The 14651-nt window shown below is 54.3% G+C and overlaps 2 protein-coding genes across 7 annotated transcripts in view; one reads left to right on the forward strand and one right to left on the reverse strand.

Moving 5' to 3' along the window:
• Positions 1 to 858, reverse strand: part of KIAA0513 — a 58593-nt gene extending 57735 nt beyond the window's left edge. For all 4 annotated transcript variants that reach the window (XM_084959340.1, XM_084959337.1, XM_084959343.1 and 1 more), the window contains exon 1: positions 365 to 858. The gene's annotated coding sequence lies outside the window, so the exon portion shown is untranslated. The remainder of the gene's footprint in view (positions 1 to 364) is intronic.
• Positions 859 to 922: 64 nt separating this feature from the next.
• The window catches only part of ZDHHC7 (zinc finger DHHC-type palmitoyltransferase 7), a 31664-nt gene continuing 17935 nt past the window's right edge, over positions 923 to 14651 (forward strand). For all 3 annotated transcript variants that reach the window (XM_013998148.3, XM_003126823.7, XM_084959350.1), the window contains exon 1: positions 923 to 1175. The gene's annotated coding sequence lies outside the window, so the exon portion shown is untranslated. The remainder of the gene's footprint in view (positions 1176 to 14651) is intronic.

Raw genomic sequence — 14651 nt, forward strand, 5'->3', positions numbered from 1 at the left:
GGAGATGGGGGGCTCAACAAGAGACGACTGAATGCCAAGTACCATTTTGAATACGAAATACAGTAACAAAATTTTATCCTTTTAAAGTTGGAGTTTTGATGATGAATGCACCCTTTACTTCCAAAGTTTAGCTGGATTAGCATTTCTGGGAGCAAGGACGGTAACTAGTGAGAAGGTGGCTCGCCCACAGTGAGAGGCTGATGGGTTCCCCCTGCTGTAATTGCCGCTCTCATCAATCTAACAAGTCAGCCAGCACTTGTTTAACAACGAACGCTAACTGAGCGCCCACTTCCCAGCCCTGCGGAAATTGTTCCAAATATTACAAGAAACATGCCCCCGTCCCCCAAACCAACCACGTTTTCACCTTCGAAAACCTTAGGACTCAGCATCTGCAAGGCGTCGCTGGGATGCTGGTTTCCAGGTCCCTCAGGGAGAAACCACCGGTTCAGCGGATCAGAAATCAGGCCTCCAATGGCGCTGTCCCCTCTCCCCACGTGCTTTCTGGCTGGGTCGTTTCACTGCCACTCCCGCTCCTCCATCAACCCCCGTTCCGAGCTCTCATCCCCGCACACCGCACAGGCCACACCGAAAGCTGGCTCAGGGACGCCGCCGCGGGCTCCGGACCGCCGGGCGAGAATTCCGCCCCGAGCAGGAACGCCTAACCACGGGGCTTGGACCTCGCGGCAGCCCGTAGCCGCCAGGCTGTCTCTTCCGGGCCTCGGTTTGCATGGATCCCTTTACTTTCGCGACGGGAGCCTGCGACTAAGAGCCGCCTTTCTCTGGAAACTGTCAGTCTTTAAGACCTTCGGTCCCAGAGGGATCCAGGCCGCCCAGTCCCCGGAAACCGCCTCGAGCACCCCGCTCCGCGGGCACGGCGCGGCCGGAACTGCGCAAGCGCGGCGCCGCCGACCTCGCCGGGTTCACTTCCGGGGGTCGTGCCGCCCTGCTCCCCAGGCTGGGCTCCGGCTCTCGTGTCCGCTCTGCAGCCGCCTTCCTCCGACCGGCCCGGCGGGACCGAGCCGAGCCCTGGGGCCCGCCGCGGCCCGGCCATGAGCGCGGCCGCATGATGCGTCCCTGCCTCGGCCGCTGCAGTCGCCGCCGCCGCCGCCGCAGGCCGGGAGGAGCCGCAGCGCCGGGCGACCCCGCAGCGCCGGGCGACCCCGCCCGGGCCTCGGGTGAGTGCGGCGGGCTGGGCCGGGCGGGGCCGGGCCGGCTGCTGGCGCCCGGGTCTCCCGGCCTCTCCAGGCCCAGGTCCGCCAGCCCCGGGCCCCCTGCTCCCTCTCCTCCACCCCGCCCCGCACCTGCACCCTTCCCGAGCTCCTCGGGGGCACCTCTGTGCCAGCGCCTGACTTCTCTTCCAGGCGTTTCCTTGTCACTGCTTAGTGCATCTCTTGGGGTAGCGCTCGAATTGCAGCCCCAGCCTTTTTCCTGACCTTGGGCGTGACACTCAGCTCTTCGCGCCACGCTTTTCTCCGTTTAATAACTAATAACGGGCTTGCTGTTAGGGCCCTAAGAAAGCGTGGCTATAAATCCTCTGTGAACTGTGGGGAGCAGTTTACAAGCGTGAATTACAATGGGCTTTCTCGAACGTCGCCCGAGGCTTCTCGAATGCTCCTGTTCGTCTCTCCCTTTTAAGTTTTAACTGTTAGGCTTTGCCCACCTTCCTCGGTATCCTCCCTTCCCCTGCCAGTGATTCTTTGGGGCGGGGGTCGGGGATGGTTGTCTGCCAGGAACAATTAGGGCAGCCTTGGGGGCAGTGTTTGCATCTTTCCCTGCTGCAGCCGAGGCTCATCTCCTGAGGAGTCATTGCTGCTGGAACTAAGTCTCTTTTCACTGTTGGGTGGACACACTTGATTAGCTTAGGGGTAACCAGGTTTTTGGCGGTGTAAGGACTGTTGATGACCTGCCTCGTAGCCTTTTTTTACGGACCAGGTTGTGCACAGTATTGTGTAATCAGTGCTACAGTTTTAAATGTTTGCAGTCTGTTCGGTGTTTGTACTTAGTGCGCATAGATTTTGTCTGTTATTCAGATGGTCTAGAAATCTAGGTCAATGTATATTTCTTAGACTCTTCACAAAGATGATGAATTTACTCTCCTGATAGTTTTACAACTTGTTTTTTTTAAAAAAACCTCAAGTCACCTTTTAAAAAGTCAAATTTAGTAGTTCCCTTGTGGTGCAGCAGGCTAAGGACCTGGTGTTTTCACTGCCAAGGCAAAACAAAATGAACGAAAAGTCAAATTTAGTCTTTTTAGTGTTATCTTTCAATGTTTATTTATTTATAAAAAGTTACCTTGGGCATTCCCGTTGTGGCACAGCAGAAATGAATCTGACTAGTAACCATGAGGTTGTGGGTTCGATCCCTGGCCTGGCGTAGTGAGTTAAGGATCCGGTATTGCTGAGAGCCGTGGTGTAAGTCACAGATGCTGCTTGGATCCTGCGTGGCTGCAGCTGTGGCCAGCACCTGTAGCTCTGATTCGACCCTAGCCTGGAAAGTTCTGTATGCCATGGATGCAGCCCTAAAAAAAAGCCAAAAAAAAAAAAAAAAAAAGTTGCCTTGGAGTTCCCATTGTGGCTCATCAGTAGAGAACCCGACTAGTATCTGTGAGGACGAGGGTTCAATCCCTGGCCTTGCTCAGTGGGTTAAGGATCTGGCGTTGCCCTGAGCAGTGGTATAGGTTGCAGACTTGGCTCAGATCCCAAGTTGCTGTTACTGTGGTGTAGGCTGGCAGCTACAGCTCCAGTTCAACTCCTGGCCCAGGAACTTCGATATGTGGTGGTTCAGCCCTAAAAAGACCAAAAAAAAAAAAAAAAAAAGTCACCTTGGAGTTTCTGCTGTGGCGCACTGGGTTAAGAATTACACTGCAGCGGCCTGGGTCACTGTGCAGGTGCAGGTTTGATACCTGGCCCCATGCCGTGGGTTAAAGGATCCAGTGTTGCCGCAGCTGCTGCTGGGATTCTGTCCCTGGCCAGGGAACTTCCATGTGCTGTGAGTGTGACCATTAAAAAAAAAAAAAAAAAAAGTCACTTTGTTAAGAAGTCAGAATGCTTGATTACGAGAAAGTCTCTTGGGTTATATGAGAAACAGAATGGAGCAGAAGGGTTCAGTTGTTGGGAGTTCAGGTCCTGGCTCAGCGGAAGCAAATGTGGCTAGTATCCATGAGGATGCAGGTTTGACCCCTGGCCTCGCTCAGTGGGTCAGGGATCCAGCATTGCCTTGAGCTGTGGTGTAGGTCACAGACGGGCACCACACTGTAGCTTCAGCTGACCTTCTACGTCACAGACATAGCTCTGATCCCGAGTTGCTCTGGCTGTGGTGTAGACCGTCAGCTGTAGCTCCCTTTAGACCCCTAGCCTGGGAACCTCCAGATGCCTCGGATGTGGCCCTAAAAAGAAAGTGTTCAATTGCATTTCGTGAACATCCTGGAAAATAGGAGGGTTAGGCTTATTCAGGTTATTGGGATTGTGAACTGTCAGGCGTCACGGCGGGAGGCGGACTTTGAGTTAGGAGATGGAGGGGAACGGGAGTGTCTGAAGGCCGTTTCCTAAAGAGTTCATGCAACAACAGTTGGCGCCCTTGGCACACGTCTCTTGTGGAAGTGGGTAGAAATGCGTGCGTGTCGTTGCTTGCCGATGACTCAGAGCCTGCCTCGATGACAGTGAGTGGATTGGACCTTTACAGCCATGCTCATCCATGCACTGTAAGAGAAAGACAGCCTCTTCCAGAAGGGACAGATGTTAACACGAGGAAGCTGACCTTCTCCGCAGGAGGGAAAGTACTGACGGGAGCTCTATGTAAGAACAGCCTTGGGTGGCTCGTTGTTAACTAGCGGAACTGGGGCTCGAAGTCAGTCCCCTGTGCAGTCAGTGCTTGGGCGGAATTGAGTAGTAGTTTTCCTGATGATTCCAGAACTTCCCTGCTCCAGTCCCTGCAGAATAGCTCTACAGGACAGTTTTCTTGAAACAGCATTTTGATAGTATGTTTCTTAGAAGTAGCATTTTAATTATAAAAGTAACCCAAGTGGAGTTCCCCACCTTGGCCTAGCTGGTTAAGGATCCCATGTGTCTCAGGTGTCTCTGTGGCGACTCAGGTCGCTGCAGATGTGCAGGGTTCAGTCGCCAGCCCAGCATTGGGTTAAGGATCTGGCGTTGCCTCATCTGCAGCTTGGATTTGATCCCTGGCCTGGAAACTTCCATCTGCCTTGGGCGCGGCCAAAAAAAGAGAAGTAATACATGCTTGTTTTGTTTAAAATGAAAAAAATTCAAACACTAGAGCAGAGCATGAACTGTAGAGTCTGAAACACTCACTCTCGCTCCCTTTTGTCCCCAGAGCCAGTGTCCAGGATCAAGTTATCAACTTGTGTGCGGCCTTTCAGCTCTAGCACCCCAGAAAAGTTTAGGCCACCTGCAGAGAGCTGGTCACCCACAAAGTTGAGAGGGAACAGTCCCCCCCAGACCACCCTCGATTCTAATTCCAGCTGCAAGTTTGGGGCTTCCCAGGCCACCCTTGGGTTTGATTCCCAGCTGGACGGCCTCGCAGAACTCGTTCAGATCTGTTATGCTCAGAGTTATGGTTTATCTGTTACAGGGAAAACCAGCTAAGGGATTTGCTGCACAGCAGAAATTGACAGAACATGGTAAATCAACTACAATGGGAAAAATAAAAATCTTAAATAAACGAGGTCAGTGAGGTGAAGCCTCTCAAAGGACAGAGTTCAGGGACACACCCACGGGGGGCTTCTGTGGTCCCCTCCCCAGGAGTCCACATGCGGTGCTTCCCTGGCATTGACGTGAGGCTCAGGCATTGGCGGCCAGAGGTGCTCACCTGAGCCCAGGTGTTGGGAGTCTTTTGGGGCTTCTCTTACACAGGCAGGATTGATTGATTGATTGATTGACTTCCCACATGGTTGATCTCAGTTTGCAGTCAGCTGACACTCCGTGGCCCAGAGCTTCCCCCTAAATCACACTGGTGGTCCTTCTGGTGGGGCCGCCCCACTCACACTGTCAGCGCAGGACAAAGCCGAGCCCTCCTCTTGAGCAAGGTCAAATTCTTTATTATACAGCATCCTTCATTCATGGTACCTTCTGTAAAGATAAACGTTTTTAGGAGTTCCCACTGTGGTGCAGTGGGTTAGGAATCTGACCGCAGTGGCTCAAGTCATTGCTGAGGTGCGGGTGTGATCCTCGGCCTGTCACAGTGGGTTACAGTGGGTTAAAGGATCCATCATTGCCATACATGTGGCACAGGTCACAGCTCAGGTTCAGATCCAGTCCCTGGCCTGGGACCTTCCATATGCTGTAGGTACGGACATTTAAAAAAAAAAAAAAAAAAGACCCCAAAATTGGAGTTCTTGCTGTGGCTCAGCAGAAACGAATCTGACTAGTATCCATGAGGACGCGGGTTCGATCCCTGGCCTTGCTCACTGGGTTGAGGATCCCGCGTGGCCATGAGCTGTGGTGTAGGTCATGGACGTGGCTTGGATCTGGCGTTGCTGTGGCTGTGGTGTAGGCCAGCAGCTGCAGCTGTGATTTGACCCCTAGCCTGGGACCCTCCATATGCCCCGGGTTCAGCCCAAAAAAGCAAAAACAAACAAGCAAACAATCAAAAACAATTTTTTTTTTTCCCTCTGAAAATAGAGTAGTGTCCCAAATAGGGGGAGCGAGCTAGTGGTTAACAGTGGAGAGAGGGAAGGAGAGAAGGGCAAGACGGGTCGGGGATTAAGAGGTTCAAATTATTATGTAAAATAAACAAGCTTCAAGGATAGATTGTGAAACATGGGGCATCTTACTGGCATCTTATAATAACTCCAAATGGAATGTAGTCTTTACAGACTGTGCCTGTCGTACGCTTGAGACTTGATGATGTCGTGTATCTGCTCTTCCCCAATTAAAGTTATGTCCGTGTGCGCGCGTGCACAGTGTGTGTAAATGCTTGTGTGCACAGAGATGCACACACGCTTTTTTGCTTTCCCATTGACGAGGGACTGCCTTCTAGATCCCGGAGCAGACAGAGGCCGCTGGGAGAGTTCTCTCACCTTTGCCTCTTTCTGGCTGCGGGGTCTCTGAGTGCCCCGCACTGTTCCCCTCGCCCCTTGAGCAAGAGAGGACGCCTCCTTCCCAGCGCCCACGTGTGGCTGTATGTTGACCTGCTGGTCCTGGGACAGGCGTGTAGTTGTCGACTCTCACTTGCCTCTGATTTTCTTCTCTTTCACTAATTTCTTTGCCTCTGTCTACACACCTGTTCTTGTTTTTGCTTGCTGAGTCCTTTTTTTTTTTTTTTTTTTTTTTTTTTTTTTTTTTTTTGCTTTTTAGGGCCGCACCTGCAGCACATGGAGGTTCCCAGGCTAGGGGTCCAATTGGACCTACAGCTGCTGGTCTACACCACAGCCACAGCACAGCACAGTGGGATCCGAGCCACATCTGCGACCTACACCACAGCTCACAGCAACGCCAGATCCTTAACCCACTGAGCAAGGCCAGGAGCTGAACCCAAAACCTCATGATTCCTCGTTGGGTTCGTTTCCGCTGCCGCATATCGGGAACTCCTTGTCTTGCCGACAACTTCATTCCATGCTTGAAACATCTGCAGTAGAATTTTATCAATGGTCTCATAAAATCCAGACTCTTGGGGGCCATAGAGTGTCTTGTTTTGGTACGGCCCCTTCGCAGTCGTGGAAGCACATAGGCTTCCCTGCAGCACCCTGTGTGAGGCAGGCGCTTGGTAAATGGTGGATGAAGAATTTTGCCAGGGGGAGTCTTCCCACGGGAGGAAGCAGTGGGAGCAGCAGCACAGAGGCGTGAACGCCACGTGGATGAGCCTGGAGGCAGGCCAGCCGGATTCAGTGGTGCCTTGACTGCCGTGGTCCCGGGATTTGGGGTCTCTGTTGGTCAGGATTCTGCAGAGGTGAGGCGCCTAAGCTTGGGTGGGGAAGGTGGGACGGGGCAGGGCGGAGCTGCAAGGAGGGCGTGTCAGGGCCTCAGGAAGGAGCCAAGGGAGCCGGGTCGGGATGCTAAGGGTGCTTAATTCCGGCGGAGAGGCCAGCTCTGTGCTAAGCTGGTGGTGTGGTTCACTCTGGAAAGGGCATGATGTATTTGCTGCCCCCGAGTAAGCTGGGGGCATCAGGATAGGGGAGCTTCCAGGTTCTCTTGAGACAGGCTTTTACAGGATTTCTTGGTCAGAATGTTTTGCATTCTTAGCGGTTCCCATTTCCCACACTCCATTTGTTTGTTACAAAAGGCATTTTCTGAAACCTCGTGCCCTGGGAGGCGCCGCGTTGTATTGGAAGAACGTGGGCTTTGGAGTCAAAACAGTCCTGACTCTACTGGCCATGAACTTGGGCGAGTTACTTCACCTCCAGGCTCCATCTCCTCATGGCCAGACGCTCGCCTCATGTTTAGGTTAGTGGGGGATGTATACCCAGCGGGCGGGTGTTGGGGAGTCGGCCTTTCCTGTCCCGTTCCAGCATCTTACCTCGCCCTTGACGCGCATCAGAGGCTGTCAGATGTGCCTAGTGTCGCAGGTTTGGACGAGTCTGATATTACAAAGTTCCTGTGTGGAGCTCCTGTCGTGGCTCAGCAGTTAACGAACCTGACCAGCATCCATGAGGACACAGGTTCGATCCCTGGCCTCGCTCTGTGGGTTAAGGATCCGGCATTGCTGTGAGCTGTGGTGTGGGTCATAGACGTGGCTCGGATCCCTCGTTGCTGTGGCTGTGGTGTAGGCCACTGGTTACAGCTCCTATTAGACCCCTCGCCTGGGAACCTCCATATGCTGCAGGTGCGGCTCTAAAAAGACGAAAAATAAATAAAAGGTTCATTTGCTAATAACCAAAGAGGGCCTGGCAGGAAGATAGGGGAAGAGGCTGGGAGTCTCCAGCCCAGTTCAGGCTCTGCTCCTCCCTGGGACTTGAAGGTCTTGGGATCTCTGGGTGTTTCTTTGTCTCTGGATTTGGAATTCTTGAGGGTTTGGCTACTAGGTTGGGGGTTTTTTAAAAGAGCTGTTTGGTTTGCTCTCAGAGCCAGGCCGGGGCCCTAGTCCAGGGACAAAGCTGGGTGCTCTGGTGGATGTGTGCCCGTCGGGTGGGACTGCCTCTGCCGCCTCCTCCTGAAACCAGACTCCCCAGGGGAGCCCTGCCCTGTGCTTTCCCCCTCTCCCCCTCCCCGTCCACACTGCCCCCGACCCCCATGGGGGCTCCCTGGACTGCCGCACCCCACCCGGGCCAGGGCTCCCGCTTTGACGCCCTTGCTCCTCCCTGCTCTGGCTTCTCTCAGTCAGCAAGTACTGGCAGAGGTGCGGGGTGCCGGGCATGGCAGGTGCATGTGGGTCCAGGCGAGGGCAGAGGCCCCAGGCCGGGGGAGGGGGGTGCTGTGTGGCCACAGGGGGCCTTTGGGTTTTATTCGAACTGCAGGGGCTTTAGCCTGTGAGGACCTCCACCTGGAGAGACTGACTGGGCGCTGAGCGGGAGTGGGTTGTGGCTGAGGGGGCGGCAGTGAGTCTAGAACCAGCCCTGGTCTGCGCAGGCCCCGGCTCCGTGCCTGATCGCGGGAGGGCAGGTGGGGAAAGAGAGCAGCCAGGGGCCCTCCGGGTGTGACCTTGGCATCTAGATGGTGGTGGTTTATTGAGCCGGGAGGAGTGGGGTGAGAGCACCCTGGCGGCAGGGCTGTTTCTGCTCTGACCCTTCGAGGAGCGGGGGACTGGCCGCCTGGAACCCCTGGCGGTGGATTATTGGTGTGGGAATCTGTTCTCACTGCAGGAACCGAGGTCCTGTGACACCACGTGGGGAGCGTGTGCCATCCAGGTTTCTGTGGAAGAGAAGGGCCTGGGGAGAGGCCGTAGGTGGCTGGTGGGGAAGGAGAACCCCCCACCCCCCGCCCCCCGAAGAACTTTCTTCTCCCAGAGCTTTGGCTCCTTCTGGTGTGTTGCTCAGTTTGCCATCTTTTACTTGACTGCGAAAGACTTTCTAGAAAGGCTAAGTAATAAATAAGGTGGCCACTCACAGCACAGGGAGTGCGCTGGCGTCCTGCCGAGACGCGGCTTCCGTTAGCCCGGCAGTCCAGTGTGTTTTGTGGTCACTTTAAAGGTTGATACTCTGTTCTTCAGATGTAGTCATTCGAGAAGAAGACAGTGGTTCTTAGGGCATGCGCTGCTGGTCTGGTTTGCAGGCACCAGCCGAATCTTCGCTGACTGCACGTGGACGGAGAGAACACTGACGAACGCGGCTGCCCTTGCAGTGAATGCACAGGGGTGGACGGTCTGAAGGCCCCATGCCGACCAGGTGCAGGAGGAAGGAGCCTGCCTCTCCTCACTCCTCCGAGCAGGCCCCATCCTGGCAGCTTGTCACTCAGGCTGGGGACCCGACCATGATGTACGTGCCTGTCACCGCCCCCCTCCCCTTCTGCGGAGCACAGACTGCGTGAGATCTTAGGTTATCCCAAATTGCACTTCCTCTGATTTGTAAAAATCCCCCTATAGGAGCTCCCGTCCTGGCTCCCTGGGACTGAATCTGATAGTATCCATGAGGACACAGGTTCGATCCCTGGCCTCACTCCATGGGTTAAGGATCCGGTGTGGCTGTGGTGTAGGCCTGCAGCTGCAGCTCTGATTCCACCCACAGCCTGAGATTTTCCATATGCTGCAGGTGCGCCCCCCCCAAAAAAAAAAACCAAAATGAAATAAAGTTCCCCCTATAGCCTTATGTTTTGTCTTACATCGTAGTAGGTGGAGAAAGTAACAGGAAAAGGAGCACATGGACCTTATGCTCACGATGACAGGTGGGCCAGGGAGCTCCATTGAAGAGAATGGACACACACACCTGCGGACCCAGCCTCCGTCCCCAGGCCGCCCAGGCTCTCTCGTCACGTCCTCTAGGCCTGGTTCTCAGTCCCCCAGGAACTCCAGTTCCTTGAAGTTTTGTCACCTGGCTTCTCAGGCTGCTCCTCTTCGTCCTGACGCTGTTTGATCCCCAGCCGCTTGTAAGCCTCTGGGTGCGGGGCTGGACGCGGGGGTGAAAGGCCCAGCCGTCCCCCGCGCTGTGTGGAAGCCGCAGGTTTGCAGCCCCGTCTGGCCCGCGGCGCCGCGTGGCGGTCCTTTCTGGCCGCCCTCCTTCCTTGTTCATCTCGTCGCTCTTCTTAAGCGTCCCTCCACGTCGCACAGCCCGCCTCCAGCCTCTGTGCAGAGCACGCTGTCCCTCTGCTCTGTCAGCCCTCGGCCCCTGAGTCTGCAAACTGGGACCCTCCTTTCAAAACAGATAAAGTGAGGCTGCATGGTTTTGTAGTTGCAGAAAGAGCTCAGATAAGCATAAAAATAGAGAAAAACAGGACCTCTTGGCTTATAGTTTCTTCGTCTGATTGTTTAGTGGGCTTAGCTGGAGTGTATTCTTCGTCTTTTCGGCGTTAACTCACTTTGGGGCTGTCCTGGGCTGCTGAAATGTGTGCCGTGGTCAAACCAGGATGCAGCGGGTAGGGTCCCGGCGGGTCTCGGGACTAACCGTGACCTCGGGCTGGTCCCCGGTGGCTCATCTATAAAATGGGGAAGCCAAGCTTAAAGTGAGAGGGAGAATTGAGAAACATGTTTTTTTCCTTCTGGCTGCATACGTCCTTCAGTGACTGCATTTTAAAAAATGTGTTTCTTCACTTTCTCGCCACCCAGTCTCCAAGCTCCTGTGCGTTTAGTGACACTGCTGGGAGAGGTCCTGGCACCGCTTCTGTGTGTGGACTGCCCCAGGCTTCCCTCCTGCCCCAGGGCTCTGACCGTCCCCTCCTGGCCCTGCCTCCATCACCTCTGCTCTGGGGCCGGGCTGTGCCTCCTGACGGCCTGGCTTCCCCTTCCATTTTAGGTATCTCACTTTGTCACCAGGTATCTTTAAAACTTCCGTCTCCCTTGGGCGTGGCATGAAGTGTGGAATTCCAGGCTCCCTGGCCTTCGGGAGCCCTGTCTGCAGGCCCAGCCGCTCCTCCTGCCTCCCCGCCCTCCCTGGGGCCGGGGGCCTGCAGCCCAGGCTGCCCTTTCCCGCCTCTCACACGGCCTCCTCCTGCACAGATCTTGTGGGTGGGTGGCCCGCTCCTGCCGTGTCCTTGTGGATGCGTTCTCTGGTTCCTCTGGACACAGCCGTGTCACCTCTCTCCCTCAGCACCACCCGCCTCTCACTCGGGCACAGCACTTAGCATGTTATTTCCGGGCCTGAGTCCCACCTCTCTGGTTCGTGAGCGCCTGTGGGCTGAAGTCCCAGCTGGTGGCGCATCCTGCCTCTTTGGGGCCTTGAGTGGGGCTGCAGCTTGGAGGCCCCGCCCCCATGTCTGCATTAAAAAGATCTCTTGTGGGGCTGTGTTTACTTCTTAGGCTTCTCTGCGCCTGACGCAGACATTTGCTCATTTCTGGTTTCTTTTGTTTGTTTTTTTTTTAATAGGTCACCAGTGGGTGTGTGAAGAGTAAAACAGTGATGGGTTTAAAAAGCATTTTAATGCGCACACGAATATCAGACTCTAGGATAGACATTCTTTTTATCTCAGTAGTGAAAATAACAGTATCCTGAGTCTTTCTTTGCGGTTAGCTGATACACTAAGGAATACTGATGCCGAGTTCCCGTTGTGACACAGCAGAAACAAGTCCGACTAGGAGCCGTGAGGTTGGGGGTTCGATCCTTGGCCTCGCCCAGTGGGTTCACGAGTGCCCGGGGCGTTGCCCTGAGCTGTGGTGTAGGTCACAGATGCAGCTTGGATCTGGCATTGCTGTGGCCATGGTGTAGGTTTGCAGCCATCACCTGGGAACCTCCATATGCCGCAGGTGCGGCCCTAAAAAAAAAGAAAAAAGAATACTGATGTCTTTTGTTTACTTACTTGTCTTCAGTTTGTTTATGAAAATACATTTTCTGTTTATGGGCACGGGAGAAAAAGGGAAGAAGGAAACATTTGAGAAACCTACCAGAAGATGGTGTTAAAAGCGGCCCTGACACAGGGTCTGGCTCTTGAGAGCAGAGTCTGTAGGGAGAAAGCACCTGGAACTTGGCTGCTCTTACACCTGCACACGTACCTGTGCTGGTTATTTTTTCTCTTACTCTTTTTTTTTTTTTTTATATTGAGGCATAACTAGTGTTCGATGAAATGCATAATTTTAAGTGTGTACTTCATGGTTGTTGGGCTTTTTTTAACAGCTGGTTGAATTTTGTTTTGACAGTGCACATGCATGCGTAGCCTGCTGCTCTGTCCAGACAGAGGACTTTGCATCAGCCAGTTAGAGCAGGCAGGTAGCTGGTCTGAGCAGAGAATGGGGGGCACAGGCCAGGGGGCAGGAAGCTGTGCATCTTGTAAACAGTGGGGTCCACGGGCAGACGGAGAAAAGCTGGAACCTCCAGGCTGACAGGAAACTGCACCTTTTAGGGTGATAAGTGTCCTGGAGGCAGACAACGAGAGATAGGAGGGGCCCGAATCCCCGAATCTCCAGAGTGGAATGGGATCTGTGACCCATTATGCCCTCCCTGCAGTAATAACAGCCTTGCAGGTACGAAGGGCCTTTATGCACGTCTGATGGAGGCTAAATAAGGACACAACCTCCCCCCCGCCCCCGCCCCTCATCGGTCTGCCCCTCCTAACCCAGCTCGCCCTGGGAACCACCGCAGGGCCGCTGCCCCCTGCCTGCCGAGAGGGCAGTCGCTCTGACATAAACCCTCGCTTTCCCTTTCTCTGGATTCCTTCTGCGATGAGACAAGAACCTCTCACTGCAAACAGTCTCAAAGTTACCTTAGGCTCTTATCATTCCCCTCTGTGCTCAAACCCTGTTCTGATTTCTTCCGAAATAAATTATTTCACTTGTTAGAGGGCCGTGTAGCTGGACTCATCCTGTATGTATTCTTGTGTCTGGTCACTCACTGAGCCTGATGTTTTTGAGATTTAGCCGTAATGCCACCGGCCCCCTCTGTGTGGAGCAGAGAAGGGCTGGCTGCAGGGCCTTATGAGGACAGCGCTGGCCCTGCTTGAAAAACCGGAATATCCAGCCCCGTTGGGCATTCATCTCCTGGGAGGACCGGCTGGGCTCTTTCTGGCTTGCTGAGTGTTGTGAATGAAGCAGCCGTGAACAGTTGTGTGCGTGTTTTGCGTTCATAGTCACCTTGCAGAGACTCCCTAGAAGTGGCGTTGCTGACGACGGGGTCAGTGTTGGTTTCACTCTGAGAAAGTGCCAGACCGCTTTCTGGCCTCCCAAAGTGGTTGCTGTTGTGGTGACTTTTTAAAATTTATAAGAGAAGTCCTGTTGTGGCACAGCAGGTCAAGGATCTGGCATTGTCACTGCAGGGGCTTCGGTGGCTGCTATGGCGTGGGTTCGGTCCTGGCCTGGGAACTTGTACAAGCCATGGGCGCAACCAAAAAAATTGTAGAAGTAACCGTGGATTTGGCCTTATTGTAGAGATTCGGCTGTACACCTGGGGCCTGTGATGGGCAGTCCTGTATTCTGCAAAGCCAGCTTTCTTTTAGAACAGTGCTGATAACAGTGCTAATAACAGATACAAAATGAATGTGAATGAAAGTTGGAAAAATATTATTAGGCACAATTAAGTATGTTATTTGGCATTTAAAGTTACTGGCCACTGCGCAAATAGTGAATGAAGTTACTGTCTAGAAATGCCCTATCTGAAGTCAGCTGCATTGGTTTAAGCACCTGTGGTTCACAGCCGCGTTGGTTATTAAAAAGTTCAGAGGGCACTCGGAGCCGCCGCTGTGACAGGCAGCCTCTGGTGTGCAGCTGCTGGGACAGGCCGGGGGCTGCAGAGTGGGGTCCTGGGGAGGCTGGCGGGGATGGGTGGGCCGGGCGCCCCGGGGAGGGGCACACCTGGTTGGGAGGCAGCGAGCAGCCCGGCACGGGGAGGACCCAGAGGATGTTTGGAGGCGGAGGCCGGGGAGCCTGGCCTGCCCGCCCCGTGATCCCCCAGACCCCGTCCCCCCGCCCCCGTCCGCCCCAGCCCCTTGGTGTCCTAGTCGGGGTCTTGGTTTCAGAAAACGGATGCCGCCTGCGGGTTTGCTGAGCAGGACGGTGGTGTTGGGAAGGATACGGGGTGAAAGCGCTGGGCTGGCCGTGAGGCACTCGGGGCGCCCGGACTCAGGGTGGCCGTGCGGCCGGGCCGCCTTCAGTAGACCCTTCTGGATTGGTGCATCTGGTGGCCTCTGATTTTCTCTCCTAAGTTCTTCCTTTTGGTCCTTTAAAATTTTTATTTTATTTTATTTTGCTGTACATGTGGCATATGAAGCTCCTGGGCCAGGGATTGTACCCAGCATCACAGTAAAACATAATTTTTTTTTTTTTTTGGTCTTTTCTAGGGCCGCTCCCGCGGCATATGGAGATTCCCAGGCTAGGGGTCTAATCGGAGCTGTAGCTGCCGGCCTACACCAGAGCCACAGCAACGCGGGATCGGAGCCGCGTCTGTGACCCACACCAGAGCTCACGGCGACGCCGGATCCTTCACCCACGGAGCCAGGCCAGGGATTGAACCTGCAACCTCCTGGTTCCTAGTCGGATTCGTTAACCACTGCGCCACGATGGGAACGCCAACAGAATTTTTTTAATGTTTGATTTACAGTGTTGTGTTAGTTTCGGGCGTACAGCAAAGGGATTCAGTTATGCAGACACACATAGAATGCTCTTTCGCATTCTTTGCCGCTGTCGGT

This window comes from Sus scrofa, chromosome 6 (assembly GCF_054392235.1).
Source record: "Sus scrofa isolate SSC_HxYL_T2T_F1_AM1 chromosome 6, Sscrofa_HxYL_maternal_Yorkshire_Landrace_v2.0, whole genome shotgun sequence".
In the NCBI taxonomy this organism is placed as follows: Eukaryota; Metazoa; Chordata; class Mammalia; order Artiodactyla; family Suidae; genus Sus; species Sus scrofa.